An 18,673-nucleotide genomic window follows, 5' to 3' on the forward strand; every position below is an offset into this window, starting at 1 on the left:
TCTATTGGACACCACCTGGCACTATCCAGCTTCTCCTTATCTGTTTCATTGCCAGTCCCTTTGTAACTATGGAGATGTGCATGTTTCCGATTGAAGAGAAAAAAAAACAAAAAAAAACACCTTCTTACTCACCTACCTACGCGCCCTCAGTGCCGAAACTGCATCTCATTCCGGCCACCGGCGCCTGCAGCTCTTCTTCCTGAGCGATCACATGGTACCACTCATTAAGGTAATGAATATGTGCTCCATGCCTATGGGAGTGGAGACACGTCCATATTCATTACCTTAATGAGCGATGCCAAGTGATCGCTCAGCAGGAAGAGCTGCAGGCGCCGGTGGCCGGAACGAGATGCAGTGCCAGAACCGAGGGCACGCAGGTAGGCAAGTATGATGTGTGCTGGAAGCCGCCGGCTCCTGTCACCCACTGACCCCCCTCCCCCACCGGCTTTCTGGACCATGACTCGGGTATAAGCCGAGGGGGTGTTTCCAGCAAAAAAAACAAAACAAAAAAACAATGAAATGTGCTGAAAAACTCAGCTTATACACGAGTATATACGGTAGTTTTTGATACTTCCTGTTATTTAGATTTGACAAATGTATTGCTATATAGTCATGTGTGTATTACATGTGTCTTTAGCGCATTTCTGCAGCAAAAACACATTACAAAGAAATGAGTTTTTTTACTTGTGGATTTTCCACATTTAATATACTGTAACTCTATGGGGAAAATCCGCACATAAATCTCAGCTTACCTACAAAAGAAATTGGCATATTGGAGATTTTAAAAACACACCGCAGGTCAGTTTTGCGCAGTATAACAGAAAGCACAGCGAGCATGAGACTTCTACAAATCCCATCCATTCTGCTGGAACTGTAAGACAATGCAGTTTTTTTGCACAGCATAAATATGTGCCATCAAAAGTTCATCATGAGAACTTAATCTTAAAAGAGGTGCTTAACTCTGCTTTAAGGAACCAACTGAATAATACAAGTTTGTGCTGAAGTGTACAAAGCCTTTAACCCTTTCACCCCTAAGGCCGTTTTCAACTTCCTGACCAGGAAAGTTTTACAATTCTGACAAGTGTCCCTTTATGAGGTCATAACTTCGGTACGCTTCAGTGTATTCCAGGGTCTAAGGGGGTAAGGTTTCTCCTTGTGGAGAGTGACATGCCAAGGTAAGGAGGCTTATTCGCCATGCAATGCTCCTCTGGGAAATTTAATATGCAAAATGCCTCTTCAGAGAGAAACAGATCTTGAACTCTATAGCGCCACCTGCTGGAAGTAGCAATCCTACAAATCACAATCAACCCTTTAACAAGTCTTGCAATATGACTTAGGATAAAAGCCAAATCAAAATCTCTACCGGTGGCGCTATAGAGTTCAAGTCCTTTTCTCTCTGAAGAGGCAATCAGCATATCCCAGTAATTCTGGGACACACTGGAATTCACTGATCAGTGATAAATTTAGGCCGATTCTATCAGTATTTAATTGTGAAAATATTGGAATTTTGCAATTTTTTAACTTTTAATTTTTATTTCCTTAAACCAGACATTTAAGAAGTATTTTGTGCGATTATAACCAAGAAGGCTAAGAGGAGACTTAATAGCGGTCTAAAAATATCTGAAGGGCTGTCACAGTGTAGAGATCACTATTCTCATTTGCACATGGAGACACGAGAAGCAATGGAATTAAATTGAAAGGAAGAAGGTACAGATTAGAAAAAAAAAAACAACTTTTTGACAGTTGGATGATCAATGAGTGGAACAGGCTGCCACGAGAGGTGGCGAGTTCTCCTTCAATGGAAGTCTTCAAACAGAGGCTGGACAGACATCTGTCTGAGATGGGTTAGTGAATCCTGCATTGAGCAGGGGGTTGGACACGATGACCCGGGAGGTCCCTTCCAACTCTAACATTCTGTGGTAAATAACATTTACCATATCTCTTTAATACACCAGCAACATTTTTTAAACTTAATGTTTTTGCTTGAAATGTTAAAAGTAGATTAGCAATTTCTTAATTTTCTAACAAAATTTAAATTTATTTTTTTTTGGACCACATCTCATTTGAAGTGATTTTGAGGGGACTATATGACAATACCCAAAAGTTACACCGTTTAAGAAAAAAAAAAAAAAATTTATATATATATATATATATATATATATATATATATATATATATATATATATATATATATATATATATATATATATCAAAGTATTCAAAACCACATTCAAATTGTTTATTAACCCTTTAGGTGCTTCTTCACAGGAATTAAAGCAACGTGGAAAGAAAAAGTGAAAACAAACTTAACTTTTTCCCACACAAATGTTGATTTAGCACCCAACTTTGCATTTCCAAAAGGGTAACATAAAAAAAACATAAAACAAAACTGGACTGTACAATTTGTTCTGCAATTTCTCCTGAGCATGCAGATTCCCCATATGTGGTGGAAGACTACTGTTTGGGAGCACGGAAGGGAAAGGAGCACTATTTGATATTTAAAATGCAAAATTGACTCGAATAGATAGATGGGTTCAAGATGCTCACTGCATCTCTAGATAAGAACCTTGCGTGCATTTCTACTGTTTAGATATATCAGGGGCTCAGCAAACCATGTCGCGTTTGCTGAGCCCCTGATATATCTAAACAGTGGAAACGCCCGCAAGTTTCTTATCTAGAGATGTAGTGAGCATCTTCAGTCCACAGGGGTATCACAGAATTTTATATCGTTGAGACGTATTTTTCATTTTCACAAGGGTAACAGGAGAAAATGGACCATAAAATTTGTTGTGCAATTTCTCCCGAGTACACAGATATGCCATATGTGCTGGAAAACTACTGTTTGGGCACATGGCAGGGCTTGGAAGGGAAGAAGGAATGCCAACTGAATTCTGGAGCTCAATTTTGACTGAAATAGATTGTGGTTGACACGTGACATTTTGAAGAGCCTCCGACATGCCAAAAAAGCAGAAATCCCCACAAGTGACCCCATTATGGAAACTACACCTCTCTCGGGTTTAGTGAGCATTTTTAACCTATAGGCGAGTCACATAATAAGTGGCTGAGTAAATGAAAAATTACATTTTTCTTCAACTAAAATGTTGCTTTGGCCATAAGTTTTTAATTTCCAAGAAATTTTTCACAAATATCCCCTCTGCAGGCTTTATTTCTATTTGCAGTTGACTGTAAGCTAGTGGAAGGAGACAAGCTGCTAGGATGTCTCCCACACACATCACAGCATTCAGATTCCTGCTCTCCATTTCTTAGTTAGCACGTAGACAAAAGCAGCAGCATAGATTAAGTCATACACCGGTTCTCCTTATGACTCATCATCCCCACACCCATCTCCATAAAGTATAATAAAGCTGGATCATCTAAGGACTCACTGTGCTGGCAGTTCATCTGAGCAAGTTAAGGACTTTTTTTTTTTAAAGGATGGCAAGTTTGGGAGCAGAATGGGAGGCATCAGATTTTTTTGGATAAGATATAGAGTCTTACATTCACCTGTATTATTAATTTTTGCAAAGTTTGTTAAAATTAGTTACCACTTAAGAAAACAATGACTATCTATTAGGGATGATTGAATCTTTTGAGACTCAAAATTGAAAAAATTCACTGGGCTCAAAGATTTTTTTTTTTTTTAATTTGGATTTGCAGTGAACGAATTCTCCATGAATCACAATACTGCAAAGCTTAAATTGCCTTGAAAAGGCATGTGTAACATGGCAACAGCTTTAAAGGGCACTTGACAGCAGGATTTACCACTTGAAGGTAATACCATTTTTAATGTGCCATGAACTTGTTGCATTCCCGTGCGGTCGGCAGGCACGTCAAAACGACGCATCCGCATGTCCTGCGTACCCAATATTAAAGATAGGACGCATGCAGTCATCGGCTCACTGCGCCACTACTTACTCCGGCAGGCCACAGGGAGCTTCCATCCGGCAGTCTCTGCACAATGACATCACTACATCATGCTGCCTGCACCAACCAAAGACCGAGTGCAGGAGTGCATCACTACACAGTGTTGAAGTGGGATGAAGTGAGCATTAGTTTATTTTTGTTTGACAAGCACCAAACTATTTCATTATTCCTTAATGGTGGTACAATAAGGGCAATTAAAAGGAAGCACAAAGGGGATAACATTAAAAAAGGAGGAACAATGAAGGGTCATCAATAAAAGGAGACACTCGGGACCATTTTCATAAGGAAGTACAATGTAATAACCCCCATAATGCCTCCTTATAAGGAGACACACTGAGGGAGGAATTATTAATATTTTGAAGCACAGAGAGCGCCATTATTAAACACAGTTGCAGTGGGCATTATTATTTAAAGGAGGTACAGGTAGGGCATTCATTTTATAAAATCATACAGGGAGCATTATTATAATGAGGCAAAGGGAGAAATTATTGTAAAGAGCCACAGGGGACATTATTATTATTATTTCAAGAATGCACAAGTGACAATCTATTTATATAATTGCCTTGTAATGTTTTCATTTCCTGTTCTGTCCAGATGTCACCGTACCCCAGAATTCCAAACGGAGGAAGTTCACAGACCACCATATTGGGACACCCAAGTGATGGGTGTCTCAATATGGACACTGCTGCTGGTACCAACCTATTGTATATAACAGAGACCCTTAAAGGCACGCACACACATGATTTACAGAACAAAAAAATATAATAATGTGCAATTTATAATATAGTGATAGCCCCATGTGCTCAGTGATAAGGAGTGGTGACCACTCGGAGGAGAGAAACTAAAAGAAAAAACCCAAAAAATAGACGGACTATCATAAAGATACCGGACAAAGTATAAATCAATAAAAAATAGCCTTTCTTAAATAGATAGTGGCAAACAGTAGTACTAAATAGATTAAAAAAAACAAAAAAAAAAACACAGACGTGCACTAGTTGTAGAATTACATATCTTGTGTAGAATTGCGAGGAGGGTGCTGGAAAAGCAATAAGCCATAAATGTTTGTGTGCTATATTCTGCAGAAACGAGACATGGGTGAAACAAAAAGTGGTCATAGACTTCTGGGCCTAATTGAAAATAAATTGGGAATGTGACTGACCACAATCAGCGAGAACATCACTGGTGGTGAATCATTAATATCTACCATTATATGGTGGGAATATCAGGTATAGTGCAGTAGTTTTGGTTAACGATCAGTATGGCAGTATATTCGCTATCATATTTACTGCTATTACCTGTTATGATGTGACATTATTTGTTTTTATATTGTAGTATTGATGGTAATATTGGTCTTGGTACAGTCGTGTTTGATCAGTATAATGGCATTCCATCACTATTTGGTTTTTGGTTTTAAAAAGTGGTCATAGTTAGAGAGGAATTACAGTATATAACCTTATAAAGCTGTATTATGGTACGATTGGCCCCATTCTGTAATAAACTGCTCCTGTTACCCATCAGCATACAACTTCTTTCTTGTATGAGCTTGCACAGTAGGAGATGTGCACTCTATTTGTCACATAATCCCTCACAGCAAAAGCTTAGTTTCAGACATGTCCAAGTCACAGTCATGTTGTCAGGAAACTAGCTAAAACTGCTTTGCGCATGATCGACCATGAGCTGGAACTACTACAGGATGGTTCTAATCAGGGCCGGCCTTTGCCCTGTGCGACCTGTGCGGCCGCACAGGGCGCCAAGCAGTGGCGTAGGAAGGGGGGCGCAATGCGGGGGGCGGCACAATGCGGGGGGTGGGTCGCCGGCGGCGCAGAATTTACCTGTTCGCATGTCGGCTTCAGAAAAATGGCCGCCGCGATCTCCATCTGCGCATGCGCGGCATCCCGCGGCCATTTTCCTGAAGCCCCAGGCAGCAGAGCACTCCACCTGCGCACGCGCGGCCTCAGGAAGATGGCCGCCCCCACCGATAACCAGACAGAGCAGGATCGCGGTCAGGTAAGCAGAACTTGTTTTGTTTTTTTTTTTTATTGAGAGCGGCGATCGGGGGGGGGGGGGGGGCCAGGGCAGAAAGCTGGACACTGGGGCAGAAAGCTGGACACTGGGGCAGAAAGCTGGACACTGGGGCAGAAAGCTGGACACTGGGGCAGAAAGCTGGACACTGGGGCAGAAAGCTGGACACTGGGGCAGAAAGCTGGACACTGGGGCAGAAAGCTGGACACTGGGGCAGAAAGCTGGACACTGGGGCAGAAAGCTGGACACTGGGGCAGAAAGCTGGACACTGGGGCAGAAAGCTGGACACTGGGGCAGAAAGCTGGACACTGGGGCAGAAAGCTGGACACTGGGGCAGAAAGCTGGACACTGGGGCAGAAAGCTGGACACTGGGGCAGAAAGCTGGACACTGGGGCAGAAAGCTGGACACTGGGGCAGAAAGCTGGACACTGGGGCAGAAAGCTGGACACTGGGGCAGAAAGCTGGACACTGGGGCAGAAAGCTGGACACTGGGGCAGAAAGCTGGACACTGGGGCAGAAAGCTGGACACTGGGGCAGAAAGCTGGACACTGGGGCAGAAAGCTGGACACTGGGGCAGAAAGCTGGACACTGGGGCAGAAAGCTGGACACTGGGGCAGAAAGCTGGACACTGGGGCAGAAAGCTGGACACTGGGGCAGAAAGCTGGACACTGGGGCAGAAAGCTGGACACTGGGGCAGAAAGCTGGACACTGGGGCAGAAAGCTGGACACTGGGGCAGAAAGCTGGACACTGGGGCAGAAAGCTGGACACTGGGGCAGAAAGCTGGACACTGGGGCAGAAAGCTGGACACTGGGGCAGAAAGCTGGACACTGGGGCAGAAAGCTGGACACTGGGGCAGAAAGCTGGACACTGGGGCAGAAAGCTGGACACTGGGGCAGAAAGCTGGACACTGGGGCAGAAAGCTGGACACTGGGGCAGAAAGCTGGACACTGGGGCAGAAAGCTGGACACTGGGGCAGAAAGCTGGACACTGGGGCAGAAAGCTGGACACTGGGGCAGAAAGCTGGACACTGGGGCAGAAAGCTGGACACTGGGGCAGAAAGCTGGACACTGGGGCAGAAAGCTGGACACTGGGGCAGAAAGCTGGACACTGGGGCAGAAAGCTGGACACAGGGGGCAGAAAGCTGGACACAGGGGGCAGAAAGCTGGACACAGGGGGCAGAAAGCTGGACACAGGGGGCAGAAAGCTGGACACTGGTGCAGAATGCTGGACACTGGTGCAGAATGCTGGACACTGGTGCAGAATGCTGGACACGGGCAGAATGCTTGACACAGGGGCAGAATGGAGACACGGGGCAGGATGACAGACATGGCGTCATGACTGGAGACACTGGAGGCAGGATTGGAGACAGATGGGGCAGGATGGATACGATGGAGACAGATGGGGCAGGATAGATACTCATTAGGGCAGGATGGGAGAATATATGGCTGACGCCAGGAATGAGACACACGGGGGCCAGGATGGCGAATATTATTACCATAGGGGCTAATTAAGGGATATTATTACTGCAGTGATGTATTTATTTTATTTTTTGAGTATACTGTTTTAAATGGAGGGGCGGTCCTATTACTGTGTAGAGTGACACTATGTCGCCTTCTTCATGTGGTGTAATGTAGAAGTTGGGAAAATTAAGTAATGTGTTCTGCAAGTGGAACTCGAGATAACTGTGTTATTTCCTGCAGAGACGAGTCCTGGCTGGATGAAGTGATGGCGGTCTGTGCGGGATGAAAGATGAAGGACTTCACCTAGAGATGTCACTGGTGAGTCAGTGTGTTACCTATACACTGACACTATACACTGTATACTATATACTGAGGTCCTGTGTATGTCACCGGTGATCACTGTATTACCTATACACAGACGCTGCATACTAAGTACAGATCTCCTGTGTATAATGGCACTTATGGTGATAGTATTGTGGTTTTTTTTATTATTGATCAGTATTGTAGTATTCAGTCACTATGTGGTGGTAATATGTGGTCTGGTCATGATGTTGTGGTATTCGTTCCTTGTATTTGATATTATTCGATCACTGTGGTGGTAATATGTCATCTGGTCATGGTGTGGCGGTGTTTGGCCTTGCAGGCCGCCGCTCTGCACTCTGATTGGCTGTCAGCCCATATGGCTTTGGACCAAGCGTAATTTTTTCCTTTTGGTCCGCTTTAAAGCACTTTATAATTCCCGTTATTGCAATATTAGTGTTTCTTCAAGTGTTTTGCAGGGAAACACAAGTTTTCTAAGTAAACGTGTTGTTGTGAATATTAAAGAGTTATTGTTTTCTTTCAAAGTTTGGAGGGGGGGGGGCGCCGTCCTGCAGTCTCGCACAGGGCGCCTTTTGGGCTAAGTCCGGCCCTGGTTCTAATGGCAACTGGAGGGTAAGTAGAGCCTGGAAGGTTATCCTTAGAGTGATATGGGCATAACAGGGAAGATAAAAAACAACCACGTTATACCGACAGAAATATATTAATTAATTTATGTGTAAATTATTATAAGACCACATTCTGATTTTGGAAATAACCATTTATTGCTGAACTGATTTTACATTTAACAATATCAACTGCATACATTTGACAATCCACTTGAAAATGGACATACTGTCCAGATATATGTTATGGAGGCATTATACTCATTAAAAATGCCACTCAGTAACAGTAATCTGCAATTGCTTAAAGTTACTAGTTAAAGAAAAAAAATTAAAAAGTAGCAGCTGTAAAAAGAGCTAGATATATTATAGATTTTCAAATCACAGGCACTTGACTTTAATATGAGAATGTAAGATCTAGAAGATTATTTATGGCTACTGTGGCTCATCTAGGTGTTTACACCACAAGATAAGCTGAAAGTTAGACCGCTGACATGCATAAAACAAATATAGAAGTGTGAACTGAATTTTCGTAAATGCATACCAATATGTATTTAGAACTTGAAGCAGCTGACAGACATATCTTGCATACGTGCATGCAAATCCTGAAAAATTGTCTAATGTTTGATAGGTCACGGTTCCTGCGCATTTTTACTGATAAATGAGAATGGAATCATGTCCTTGTTGCTAAGGAAGTGCTAGTGGGATGTCATTAGAAGAAAACAAGATTTTCACTAACTGGGTCTGATTGAAAACTGCAGGACCTGTTGCTAAGCAACAGCCTAAACTTACTAAAAGGGCATCTGTCACTAGTTTGATGCCCCATATGAGGGCAGCACGATGTAGGGTCACAAATCTTGATTCCAGCGATGTGTCACTTACTGAGCTGCTAGCTGCAGATGTGATTAAATCACTGTTTTATCTGCTGCAGATGTACCAGTTCTCTGAATGCTGAGCTCTGTGAAACTCTACAAATATCAGTAATTGACAGGTTTTGGTGTATACTGTACTCTAGTAATAATCTCCTGCTGAATAATAATCATTGATTTAATTGAAACTAAAGCAAGCAGCCTAGTAAGGGATAATTGCTGGAATAAGGGTCTCTGTCTGTACATTATGCTGCTCTTCCAGATTCCCTTTAAAAAGGGTCATTCCCACAATGGCACTATTTTTCACAAAGCACAATAAATGTATACTACAGGTTAATAAACAGGCCGAGCCCAACTAATACTTTCTTGTCTCTGTCTTTTTAATCTCTGCACAACCCGATTTACATGAGTGAATGAGTGGTTGTATTCTTCCACTGCAAAAACAATATTTCTCAGCCTAACGCTCTCCAGGCTCATCCCTCTGTCCTCCTGTTTCAGAGCTGTGCAAGAGGTCAGTAGACTGATCACTTAGTAAAAACTGCTCAAGCTTCCAGCACAGCTCTGCTCTGCTTTGCTCAGCTCTGCCTCTACCACAGATACTTGTTACATCAAATTAACCTTTGTTTACAATACACTTTGCGCTTCTGTCTACACCTTTGTCAGACCTACTTTATCCTCTGCCAATACTACTCTGTTGATACAAATGGCAAAGGATTATCTTCTGCCATATAAATCAACAGGTCAGCATTTGCAGCTTTACATCATTCATCTGTCAGCAACATGTATCAAAGTTTAGCAGTGAATCCACAAAAGTTATTTCAAGCTCCATTATGAGGGAGACAGTAGAACAAAGTGCAGAACAGTTGAGCTCTGCTGTAATCCGGCTAACAGATCACTAATGTGAAAACACACATATGCAATTATATCGATGTTTATGGCAGAAGACAAAAACTGGTCTGGCAAAATAGTGTACAGAGACACAGTGTACTCGATGTTTAAAATACACTGTCACTGGTAGAACATAGCAGAGCTATGCTGTAAGGAAGGTGAGAAAGACTGCGCGGTGCATGCTTGACCGGGAGCACTGCAACTACGGCAGGATGGATCCAATGGCAATTGGAGGGTAAACAGCACATGTACTGCCTAGAAGAAGCATCATATTAACAATCGTTCCTTGTTCACGCAAGTTCGGTCAACAAGTCTAAAGTGAATTAAAAAGTCGCAATAAATCTCCAAAATGATACACATATAAATCAATTTCAGTGGAGATTGTCATATGCTAGAGCAGAAAGTCCACAAAGAACTCCACAATACATGAAATTAAAAAGGGACGTTACAGCTAATTAGCAGTATGACAGTCTCAATGGTGTTGTGATAAAAGCTCACATGCCATCAGCTTTTGCATCAACAAAACCACATGCTCAGCATCCTGTCTAGGATTTTGCCTTTTCAAGAGGCAAAAACCCTGAGTTGGGCAAGACCCTGATCAGATTGTTTTCCGAAATTGGATTACCAGTATATGGATATGCCGATTATCCAAAACTCTTTTGCAAGTATGTTAGTTGAGTTTTAAAATAAAAATTCAGTGAATTGTTTTTACACTATGTTTTGGCTATTCTGATATATAAGGAATTGCGCCATTTGAAGAGAAACATATTGGGCATTGATAACAATGGCCAAGTGGAAATCCATAATCCACCAACACCTATCATAATGGATACTGCCTGATTTAAAAAAAAAACAAAACAAAAACACACACTTGATCAAAGTATTAATTCAACAGCTAATTGAGCTTCTATTTTACAACATTGTGACATTGTTGAGGGGACCTTCATTTTACTATTTTTGCTTTATGACATATATCGTATGTCAATATCATAATTAGATAGTTAAAAATAAGAATGAATTCCCTTATTTTATTTTTTGTGTAGGTGATTAATTAAGTGCAATCAAAAGGGAAAATATTGAAAAGTAATCTTTACAACTCAAGTACATGGGTTAAGTACATGGACATTAGCACTTTTATATGCCTGTAAATTTGTTTCAGTTCAACATTCAAAGGAATGCTTCATGAGAAAATAAACTTCTGTTTAAAACATAACAATTTTTTTAAAATTTCTGTTACACTATGGTTTTCACTTTGGCCACTGAGCCGTATAAGGCTACTTTCACACTGGCGTTAACTGCATTACGTCGCAATGCGTCGTTTTGCCGAAAAAACGCATCCTGCAAAAGTGCTTGCAGGATGCCTTTTTTCTGCATTGACTAACATTATCCATTATTAATCCAATGGTACGAAATGGTTAAAGGGACTCTGTCTTGCCTTACGCAGGCGTGTACTATGGAAGACAGAATGAACTTCAATCCAATATTGCAGCCAGCATGCAGCCAGCGGGTAAGGAAAGGGTGAATCAAACACCCGAAAACCCCGCCCATATGACTGAAAGTTCCCACGCTCGAGTTCATATGAGGACATCCAGCAGAGGGCGCATCACCGCAACTCAAGGCAACTACAGGTCACCCTGCTTTCCATTCATTCCCCGGGGTTTTTACAGGCACGAGCACTGCTTTAGCAGAGCTCCTGGCTGTAAAATGATTTAACCCCTTCAGATGGATTTACTTCGTGGGACTTGACCTGAGCGACGGAAGGTATGAGATATTGTTGTTTTTTTATTTTTCCTTTGTTACAGAACGAGGGTCTTCAGGTGGATTACCAGTATAATAAAATATTACAACAACCTGTGTCTTTATTTTATTAAAATACTTTTAAATAATGTGTGTGTGTTTTATTAACCATTTCGTACTATTGGATTAATAATGGATAGGTGTCATAATTGACGCCTCTCCATTATTAATCTGGCTTAATGTCACCTTACAATAGCAAGGTGACATTAACCCTTCATTACCCCATATCCCACCTCTACACGGGAGTGGGAAGAGCGTGGCCAAGTGCCAGAATAGGCGCATCTCCCAGATGTGCCTTTTCTGGGGTGGCTGGGGGCAGATGTTTGTAACCAGGGGGGCCAATAACCATGGACCCTCTCTAGGCTATTAATATCTGCCCTCAGTCACTGGCTTTATCACTCTGGCGGAGAAAATTGCGCCGGAGCCCACGCCAATTTTTTCTGCCATTTAACCCTTTATTTTACAAGCTACAGCGCCCAAATTTTGCACATACGCACTACTAACATTAGTAGTGTGGAATATGCAAAAAAAAAAGGGATATGAGATGGTTTACTGTATGTAAACCATGTCTCATATCATGTCGGGTTTGAGAAGGAGAAATGAAAAGCCGGCAATTGAATTACCGACTTTTCACATATCTCGCGCTGAATTAAATATAAATACATATATATATATATATATATATATATATATATATATATATATATATATATATATATATATATATATATATATATATATATATATATATATATATATATATACACATATACACACATACATACTGTATATATGTTTTAACGAACATTTGAGCACACAAATCCATTAGATGTCGGTTTTGCAAGCCTGCGAGAAAATATCGCAGTACGGATGCCAAACAGATTACATACGGAGGATGCCATGCGCAAAATACGCTGACACACCCTGCCTACGGATGACATATGGATCACTATTTTTGGAACATTTCTGCGTATTATGGCCGTAAAATACGGACCGTATTTTCATACGCTGAGTGTGACGCCGGCCTAAGACATCAAAATGTGTCTATATAACCCAGATGTTTGCAGGACATTGGGCTGTGAGCCAGATGTCAGGCTATGGGTGTTTCATTGACCTCACACCCTGTTCTCAAAAGGTTATCATTGTGTAAAAATAGACAGCAATGCAGGCTGGAAGGGAGGTCTGCTCTCTTTATTGATGAGTTACGCTTCGTGATTGGTCTGTAAACCACGTGGGCTATACCATGAAGAAGCCACAAATGGGGTTATTGTGTAGGGTGGCCGATTGTATAGTCCTCTACTCTTTATTCTAGGTACAGCTTGGCATTACATTGATTTGGTTTTGCCAAAGAGGCTTTTAACATGACGATGCCAGGCTACATTTTGCTTCTACTACTGAGAACAGTCTACATGGCCTTAATGTGTCACCATGGCCTGCAGAGTCTCTGGACTTGTCTCCCCATCAAGGAAAATTGAGAAATCATTTGGCGGCCATTAATAATCTCATTGATAGCATGCCAAAGTGTGCATCTGCCTATATTTTTGTGCGTGGTGTGCACGCTCAATACTGCATAAGTCACAGAACCGAATCATCATCTGATTTTTTTTTTGTAATTTCTTTTGTCTTGTGGTTTTAGTTGCCTTTTTTTGTATCAAATTCTTCAAATTGGCGCATGTAATACATGAATTTGGCACACAGTCAAAAGTAGTCTTTTTTCCTGTCTTGAACTGTGAACATTTTAGCCCAAAAAGTCTCACATTTTGCAAAATTGCACATACATTGTGCCAAAATACTGGCACGTACTCAAAAATACACCAGTGGGGGAGCTGGAGTTGGGCCAAACTTTGCAGCTTTTTAAAAAGTTGCAATTAATAAATCAAAGAAAGACATCTGGAATCGCTATGATCTGCCCAACAAACCAGAAAGCCCCCCACATAAAACAGACTTCAAAACTGATGCAAATAGAACAGTGAAGTGAAGAGAAAAAACAGAGCTAAAACCAACAAAAAGCGCAAAGTCAACGATGAATCATTTCAAAATTTTGCTGCCATATTTTCATCATTTGCAGATCAATCTTGTTTCCGTAATGCCACAACTTTCCATCTTAAGTGTTGCAATTTCACTGTAGAGGGGTGTAGGACAGATTACACAGGATCCCCCTTTCCCTAGAGATGATGGCTGAACTTTAGCTCCTTCCTGTTGCAGATTTAATTAGTAAAAAACACAGGTGTCATTTCCTTTTAAGATATTAACCAGCACCTTGCACCACTTATTTGCTTTTATACGTGGTTGGGAGGGAAGACAGTCATATTAATTAGAATATGAAGCGCACAATACCTAGATTGCGGCCCCAAACATGCCACATCTCATTGTACACGTATGGGGCACGGGATAAACCCTTCAAGTCCCTTGAACTGATACAAGTTCTACAAGTTTGTTTTTTGCCGATATCCCTGATCAACTGAATCTAATGACTTTTGGATCAATTGTGTATTTCTAACAGATGCTACTTCTCATATTGATTATTGCCATTTACAGCCAAACCTCATTACAGTGAAGACTATGGAGGATGTACGATGGACTATGGAGGATGTACAGGCATGCATTCATCTTTACATCTCCTGGTGGATCTCAGCTATAAGGAAACATACACTGTAATTTTATTCTGCATTCAAGCATCTAAGTAAGAAACAAGCAATTTCTGAAATAGTCATCGCTGAATGCACTGCAACAATAGTTGTCAAATTGTTCTCTCATATATATCTGTCTATAGAGAAACATAAGCGTCAATCAGGCGCAGATGATGTCTGCACAATGGTGGCTTTTAATTGGTGCAGATGTGCAATATTCATGGCACAAGGCATGCTATAAATAGGAGCACAGGTGGATTTGCACAGGACTGCAAGCATGTAAGACTGCTCAGCGCTGTCATTTCTATACTCTGTTTACATAAAAAGGTTAATTGGACAATTAGAAAAAAAAAGTAAACCTTTGTAACCGTCACAGCCCCCGCAATACTACAATTCTTAGTTTGACCCCAGTGCCAGCCACAATTGATTTATTGTGTGAAATTAAATATAAATCAGCCTGGAAAGTAAAGCCAACCTAAGCCGCCGCTGCACCGCATGATGTCAGTTTACAATTCGGACCAGAAACATCAGATTTTTACAGAAAAGCTTAACATTAGCAGTCCATCTATAGACACTCGGTTTGGAAAAGAAATCTGATAAGAATTGCTGGCTGTGATGTAGAATAGCATGGTGTGAACGCTGCCAAGTTCATTTTCACCTTGCTGTCAGCACAGTGCCAATTTGGCCTTGAGCGATGTGAGACAAAATGGTTACTATGGATACACTTGCCTAGAAGCTGCGGCCGTGCGAGTATTCATTCGGCCATATTACGGCACAGTGTGAATACTGTATATTAATCAAACAAAACAGAATTGAATATGATTACGAGAAAGCAAGAAAATTGCCACCCATTCCAAAGAAAGGACAGCACACATCCAAATGTTACAATGGAGATGAGATCAGAAAGCCGTACGGCAACCATATCACTAGCGCCAAATATTCAGGGATGAACGGACCGGTTTACGGGATTCCGGTCCAGCATCCAGGTCAGTGGTGTCTGGAGGAATCTTACCTTCTGGCGCCCCCGGGGTATCAGTTGATTGGTCACCTTTATGATGAGACGCACAGATGACGTTGCACCAGCCTTGGCTAATCAAAAGCTGGGCAGGCAGTGAAACATTCGGGGCCTCCTGTCTGCACGCTGATACCACTCAGCTATATGCTGGGCCGGAGTCCCACAAATCGATCTGTCCATCTCTAGTTGTCAGGTAGAAATCAGTCAGCCTCCAATTTCTCAGATCTTAAAAGGGAACCCGGCACACGATTCCTGCTGCCTGAGCCACGGGCAGATATATCAGAGACTATCAGTATGGATGGCTTTCTTTTAAACCCTATTGCCATGGGCCATAGGGACAGATCAGATTAGTCTTATGCAGTCCCCAACCGGCTTGTCCCACCCACTTACAGATGATTGACAGATCTCTCCCTATGCACATATTGTGACTAGACAGGTCTCTCCCTAGGAGTCCCACTACATACACACTGCCAGATTTTAGGAGTCCACAATTAGTCATGTTGCAAGTTCTATCACCGCCAGCGAAGCTTGATTGACAAAATTTTCACTGTGCTCCTCCTGCCATCTCGCACATGCTCAGTAGAAACTACAGTCTCCATAAAACTTACAGCATGGCCTTCAGTGTTTCTAACACTATTTGCTGCAAAAACCAAATTCACCAAGGGCAACGCTGCACATATTTACATTATGTGTAAGGCAGAACATGGTAGATTTGCCCAGAGTTCAGATAGATCTTTAGGACAGTCTCAGTGCTAGGAGCGGGAGGGAGGAAAAGAAAACTATTGATGAGGTGCAAGTCTACCATACCAGCCCCATTAATGTGATTTACTAATTTTCTATGTAAAAAGCCATGAATAAAAAAAAAAAAAAGGGAATGGAAGAAGTCCAGAAACATTCCAGCTAGTGCTGTGAGGGATGTATAATTGACCTGACACGGTGGTGACCTTAGATTGGCTGGGTTTTTTCACAATTTTTTTTTTTTAAACAGTGTCAAAAAAAGAAGGTGTGAAGAGACCTGAAACAAAAATTATGCGTGCATTTTTTGTGCTGACATTTTTGTAAAAAATAAATAAATAAATAAATTGACTGTAGGCAGAACACCACCAACAAGATCGGTGGCTCAGTGATTAGTGCTCTGCAGTGCTGGGGTCCTGGTTCCAATCTCACCACGAACAATCATCTACAAGGAGTTTGTATGTTCTCCTTTTGATTGTGTGGGATGCCTCCAGATTTTCTGGTTTCCTCCCAAAATCTAAAGACATACTAATAGGTAGATTGTGAGCCCCAGTGGAGACCGTGATAACGGCTGGAAGGCACCATGGGATTAATGGCGCTATAGAAGCATAATGCAATGCTAATACAAGCAGCTCTCTGCCTCCTATTTGCTCACAGGACTGCCAAGATGGCTCACCCACCTATCATTTGCACAGCTGTGCCCACCCAATATGGTCACTGATAGGGATGTACGAGTGTACAGAATCACTTTCCCACACTGATGAATAAGCCAGGTCACCCGGCCATCCACCCCTGATATATGTAGCAGCTGAAAATAGCCAGTCGTCGCCATTATGAACCATTGCACACATCTCCCTGCACGTTACACAGAGAACCCAATCTAATCCATTATCTGTGTCCACACATATCAGCTGGCAATGCCAAGAATATATATTAGTACTGCTCACATGCAATGGATATGGGTGGATGTAGGGGGGGACTCCACAGGTGCTTCAGGACAAAGTGAGGCAATATCTGCCATCTTTATGAATCTAGGTATTGGCATAGCTCCTGCCCAGTTTAGAGCAGATCACTTGGTAATGCCAGCTTTGCATGTAGCATTTCTGACAGTGGGGATCTGAGGGATGCAGGGTACCAAGGAGAGCAGCTCTCCACGCCCCACACCTCTGCGCATGCGTGAGTCAAAGACAAAGGAATTGGTAATTACTGTAAAGTCTCATTCATTTGCACTGCAGTATTCTTCTCCCAACAAGAGCCCGAGGTGGATGGATCGTCTCATCAGCCCCCAGACCTGTCATTCATCTTAATCGCTTTTTTTTCTGCAGATGCTTTCAAAATCCATGTGCGCCGGATTTGGCACTGGCTACATACTGTATATCCCTGTATACTGTGCGTGCTCCATCCCTAACACGGCGAGACAATAGCCAGCCTAGCAATGGCTGCTGCAGCCGATCGCCGGCACAGCTGTCATCCAGCTGTTGCACACGCACCATGCCAAGCTGCCCACTGCCAGGATCCTCCTGGATGGCACATCAGCCATCATCAGTGCCAGAGCTGGGTCCTCACTAGCATGGCAGGGGACATGTAACCACCCGAGCGCTGTCAAGCCACCCCAGAAACGCCCAGTATGTATGGATGAAGCCAAGACAAAGAGCACATGAAGAGAGCAGGATTTCGGTCATGTCAGGGGACTAGCCCAGAAGAAGTGTGCCATCCAGGATGCCCGCCAGCACGTGTGTGGTCACAGTAGCCCTGCACTTTTACTACAAGAGCAATGTGGCACAGCTTCCTTTCCCATGGATTATGATAGTCTGCCCCCTGCCCTCCCGAGAGCTGCAGCTTACCTTGTGGTATAGCCTGTGCCTGTCCTGGGTGAGTGTGCCCTCCTGCCCTGGGTGCCTGTGTCTCCCCTGCTCGGTGGCTGGCACTGTAGTGATTAGCAGGCGCTGTAGCAATGTCTGTGCTGCTGCTGCCTCTGCATTTCTCCCTCTCCCTCCTCCCCTTCTGCTTCTCCTCCCCCATCTCCCCCTTTCCATCTTCTCTCCCACTCCCTCCCTTTCCCCAGTCCATAAGCCACTGTGGGGCTTTTTTTTTTTGTAATAAATATTAAAGTGTGTGCTGATCATTCTTGCACTCATATTCAGGAGAGCACCCTACCCTGAGCTGTGGATGGCAGTCCTCCTACTACAGCCCTGGACAGGATATTGGGGCCCCCCCGGGCAGGATATTGGGGGCCCCTCTGGACAGGATATTGGGCCCCCCCTGGATGTGCTGCTGCTCCCCACTTTAGGAGTAGCTGTCCCACTGTCTGTGCTTCTGTCCTCTCCCTGATGGCGTGGGAATTAATTCCTGCACAGACCTCACCTACTGGGTAATGAATGGCCAGGTGATCAGCGTCCACAATGGAGATTG

The 18,673-nt window shown here is 42.8% G+C and overlaps 1 protein-coding gene across 1 annotated transcript in view; it reads right to left on the reverse strand.

Annotated features, from left to right (window-relative positions):
- Positions 1-18,334, reverse strand: part of BASP1 (brain abundant membrane attached signal protein 1) — a 185,928-nt gene extending 167,594 nt beyond the window's left edge. Inside the window, exon 1 of the mRNA XM_077269698.1 lies at positions 18,106-18,334. The gene's annotated coding sequence lies outside the window, so the exon portion shown is untranslated. The remainder of the gene's footprint in view (positions 1-18,105) is intronic.
- Positions 18,335-18,673: the final 339 nt, after the last annotated feature.

Source organism: Ranitomeya variabilis, chromosome 6 (assembly GCF_051348905.1).
Source record: "Ranitomeya variabilis isolate aRanVar5 chromosome 6, aRanVar5.hap1, whole genome shotgun sequence".
Classification (NCBI taxonomy): Eukaryota; Metazoa; Chordata; class Amphibia; order Anura; family Dendrobatidae; genus Ranitomeya; species Ranitomeya variabilis.